This window comes from Euphorbia lathyris, chromosome 3 (assembly GCF_963576675.1).
Source record: "Euphorbia lathyris chromosome 3, ddEupLath1.1, whole genome shotgun sequence".
NCBI lineage: Eukaryota > Viridiplantae > Streptophyta > Magnoliopsida > Malpighiales > Euphorbiaceae > Euphorbia > Euphorbia lathyris.
In genome coordinates, this window is record NC_088912.1 from 58,783,266 (window position 1) to 58,788,538 (window position 5,273).

Below are 5,273 nucleotides of genomic sequence, written 5' to 3' on the forward strand. Positions count from 1 at the left end.
TGTATGCGGAAAACAAAAAAAAAAGCAGCAAATGAAATTTCACTTACGCGGCCATATACCAAATTTAGGCGCTCGATCGTTTGACTGAAATTTCTCAGCTCATATATAAACCCCTCTCTCTCATCCCAAACCCCATTTTAGGTTACACAATGTTCATCCCTCTCTATCTCCATGGTTGCTTTCTACATGCAATCACTAGGAGTGAGATCGAAACATGGTACTGGTAAGCCATATTTTCTTCATTCCTAGATGTATTAGATTTCATTGTTCCTTACTCTATCTTTTCCTCATCCGATTTACTATTGTGTATGTGGATTTAAGTAGCTGGAATAAGGATCTATTGATTTTCAGACCTATCGTTGAAAAATCTCTCGCTTAGATACACTAATTTTATTGTATTCATTATTAGATTCACTGCTGAAAAGCTTGGGTCTTTATCTTTTTTTAACCTAGGGCAATATAGTGCCTGATGCTGAAAATGTTATGAACTCATTTGATTCCTTTTTATTTGAACATAATATTTGCAGGGATAGTAAGAATGCTTAAGTACATGGGAAGGCTGACTGAAGAGATTGTCAATTAGTTCATGCCTTTAGCATATGGGAAGATTTCTTTAAATTATTGAGTATATATTATTGTTATATTGGTTTGAACTGATTTGTTGCATGTATGATGTTGTTGTGGGTGATGCTGTTGAGATAGGTTTACAATATATCTTCCACTTAGCTTGTTATCTGATAGAGTATGTGTATGTGTATGAAGCATGTTGGCTTGTTTATGATTGATGTTCTGTTTAGGAAGCTAGAACTGATTGAGTATGTGCATGAATGTTCATTGTGCTTGGCCACACTCTTATACCTACGAGTTATACTGCTAGAACTGATTAAGCATGTTTATGTTTGATGTTCTGTTTAGGAAGCTAGAACTCATTGAGTATATATATATTGTTATGTTGGTTTGAACTGAACGATTAAATGTATGATTTTGTTGTGGGTGATGCTAAAATATGTTTACTATATGTCTTCCACTTGGCTTGTTATCTGATTGAAACCATTCAGAATGGTGATGAGTTTTCGATGCTATCAGCATAAGTTATGAACTTGTGGTTATAACATCACAAACTTCATCATCGTGCTCACTTTTCAACGAGTACAATCCAAGTGGCAAGTATATTGTAAAGGGTTATGTATGTGCATTGCTATTAACTGATTGGTTGAATACCTTAACCATGCATGAAGTGATTGGTATGAATGTGAGTTATATTGCTATGAAATGATTGGTATGAACCAATTGGTTAGATAGAATTGTTTAGGAAGCTAGAACTCATTGAGTTTGTGTATGAATGTTCATTGAGCATGTGGTTGATTAGGCATACTCTTAAGCTTTGAATGTTCATTATGATTGGCCATACTCTTATACCTATGAGTTATAATACTAGAACTGACTGAGTATGTGTATGTGTATGAAGCATGTGTTTATGTTTGATGTTCTGTTTAGGAAGCTAGAACTGATTGAGTATGTGTATGAATGTTCATTGGACATGTAGCTGATTAAGCATAGTCTAAAGCTATGAATGTTCATTGTGATATGGGTCTTTATCTTTTTTAACCTAGGGAAATATAGTGCCTGATGCTAAAAATGTTATGAACACTGATTCCTTTTTATTTGAACATGAGTTATGTTGCTGAGATAGGTTTACAATATATCTTCCACTTGGCTTGTTATCTGATTGAAACCATTCAGAATGGTGATGGGTTGACTCGCATAGAAGTCATTTCTTCTTCTATTGCTTTAATCCATTTGTCCTTTTTGGGACATGAGAGAGCTTGTTGAATATTCTTCGCTTCCGCATCATCACAAGGAGTTACTAAAAGAGCTGAGCCTTCGACACCAAATCATCGATGATCAACTTTTTATCTTTTAGTGCGACGCGGTTCCGAATCCTGGTAGACGAATTTCATGTATTCATCATAATTCAGTATGCTCCCACTGGGACCAAGTTCCATATTTTCATAATAATGGGGAATAACACTCCCACTTTCCTCCGGATATAGAGTATTCATAGCGTTCTGATGTATATTGACATGATATTGTTCCTCAAATTCCTGAGTGATTTGAACATTATCAGGTTCCTTAGAAATTCTCCCACTCGAATCGAGAGGTCCATTAGGCTCTAATTCCTCATAGAGGGTGCTATCTTGGTCGACATCGCCTGATTTCGGAAACTCATTTTCCAGAAAGACGTCATCCCGTGATTCAAATTTTGTAACTCTTCCATCTTCATTTTCTCGCACTAGAACATATCCTTTTGACAGTTATGGGTATCGTATAAAGATACATTTCTTACCCCTCGGGCCTAGTTTCCCAAACTTACTCGAGGTGTCATGGGCAAAAGTGGTGCAACCCCAAAGTTTTAAATAGTTTAAAACGGGCTTGCGACCGGTCTATAGTTCATATGGAGTGGAAGTAATAGATTTGGAGGGAACTCAGTTTAGGACGTAGGTTTTCGTGAGCAACACATCTCCCCAAAATGAAATGGGTAAGTTGGCCTCAGCCATCCTCGACCTAACCATATCGAGAAGAGTTCTATTCTTCCTCTCAGCAATACCATTTTGTTACGGAGTGTATCGATTTGTCAATTGATGTTCAATTCCTTTTTCATCATATAAAGCATTGAATTCATCTGAAAGATATTCCGACCTCTGTCAGTTTTTAAAGCTTTGACTTTTCTATCTAACTGATTCTCGACTAGGTTTATGAACTTTTTGAAACAGCTTAATGCCTCAGATTTTTGAGATATGAGATAGACGTGACCATATCTAGTATAGTCATCAATAAAGGTGAGGAAATAATAGGCCCCGTGCCTAGCCCTCACATTCATTGGACCACAAACATCTGAATGGATTAATTGTAAAGGGTAGTCAGTTGTACTAGCCTTTCCGAACGGTTTTCTTGACATTTTTCCTTCTAGGCAAGTCTCACATAGTGGTAATTCGACGTGGTTCAAACTACCTAAGAGGCCTTCTTTAGCTAATCGATTCATACGATCTTACCCTATGTGATTCAAATGAGCATGCCATAATAATGCATCTTTATCAATAGAAGAAGAAGAGACAATATTAAGGGAAATGGATTTTTTATAAGTACTTAACTCAACATCCATGGAAATCAAACCATTCGTAAAACAACCAGATCCATAATAGGTATCTAGCAAACATGAGATTTCGACGAATCTCAGGGGCATAAAGAACATCATGTAGGAAGAGAGTCTGACTTCCTTGTAGAACCAACCTATAAGTACCTATCCCTCGAACTTCGGCCTTCGAGTTGTTTCCTATATACAACCACTTTGATCCCTTTGGAAAGCGCCGAAAATCTACAAAGGCTTCACAATCCTTCGTTACATGGTCCATTCACTATGCCATTTTCCCTTTCACATGACACAAGATACATGACAGACATTTGTTTTCGTGTGGTCTGAATATTTTTCGTGACAGTATTTTAACTGTATGTCATCTGAAAGAGAAATAAAAAATGCGCTCGATTCTCAGATGACATTACGATTACATAATCCTGTCATCCAAAGAAAACGCGCGTTTTCGTTAAATTTCACTTACTCAACAGATGACACTTCTAATAAATGAATGTCATTGTTTGCCGAAAACAAAAAAGTGGCAAATGAAATTTCACTTACGCGGCCAATCCTCAAATTTTAGGCGCTCTTGTTTGACTGAAATTTCAGCTGATATATAAACCCTCTCTCTTATCCCAAACCCCAGTTTAGGTTACGCAAGAGCTTCATCCCTCTCATCCCTCTCTATCTCCATGGCTGATTTGAACATGCAATCACTGGGTGAGCTATAAACACAGTACTGGTAAGTATCTATTGATTTTCATTGTTCCTTACTCTCTCTTTTCCTCATCCGATTTACTTTTGTGTATGTCGATTTCAGCAGCTGGAATAAGGATCTATTGATTTTCAGAGCTATGATTTAAAGGGTTAGATCTCTCGCTTAGATACTGATTTTATTTTATTCATTGTTAGATTCACCGCTGAAATTCTTGGGTCATTATCTTTTTTAACCTAAGGCAATACAGTGCCGGTTGCTGAAGATGTTCTGATTTCTTTTTATTTGAACATAATATTTGCAGGGATAGTAAGAATGCTACATGCGAAGGCTGACTGAAGAGATTGTCAATCAGTTCTTGCGTTTAGCATATGGGAAGATTTCTTTAACTTATTGAGTATATATTGTTGTTATGTTGGTTTGAACTGATTGGTTGCATGTATGATGTTGTTGTGGGTGGTGCTGCTGAGATAGGTTTGCAATATATCTTCCACTTGGATTGTTATCTGAATGAGTATGTGTATGTATATGAACATAGAACTCATTGATTTAGGAAACTAGCCTGATTTTGAGTATACATATATATATATATATTGTTATGTGGGTTTGAACTGAACGATTACATATATGTATGATGTTGTGGGTGATGATGAAATGATTGGTATGAACTGATTGGTTAGATATAACTGTTTAGGAAGTTAGGACTCATGGAGTTTATGTATGAATGATCATTAAGCATTTGGCTGATTAGGCATACTCTAAAGCTTTGAATGTTCATTGTGGCAATACTCTTACACCTATGAGTTATACTGATAAAAGTGATTGAGTATGTGTATGAAACATGTTTATGTTTGATGTTTATGTTTGAGGTTCTATATGAGTATGTGTACAATTGTTCATTTGGGCATGTAGCTTATTAATCATGCATCAAGTATTAGAGGAACATTGTAAAAGGGTCATTAAGCATGTATGAAGCATGTATTAAAGGGTAAATTTAGGCTAATTGCATGTACTGATATGGCTTGCAAATGATAAGATATCACCATTCTCTTTTTTATTTTAACATGACCTATGATGATAAGTAAGGAATAAGTTGTATGCTTGTTATAGCATGTTCACTTGAATATACATGTTTGCTTGAATAAGTTGTCTACTTGTTATAGCATGTTAGGCATGCTCCTAAATCTCCATTACTATGTATCATGTCACTTGGCTTGTTATGCTTATGGAAAAGTGTTTAACATGGTGATGAAGTTGTATGATTCTAACAACACAAGTTTATGACTAAGCTTGTGATGACAGTATCATACACTTCATCACCATGCTAATTTCATCATGAACTATACAATCCAAGTGGCAGGTACATAGTGGTGGCTTTATGATGCTATGAGAACAAGTTTTAGATATGCACGAATAAGTTGTCTA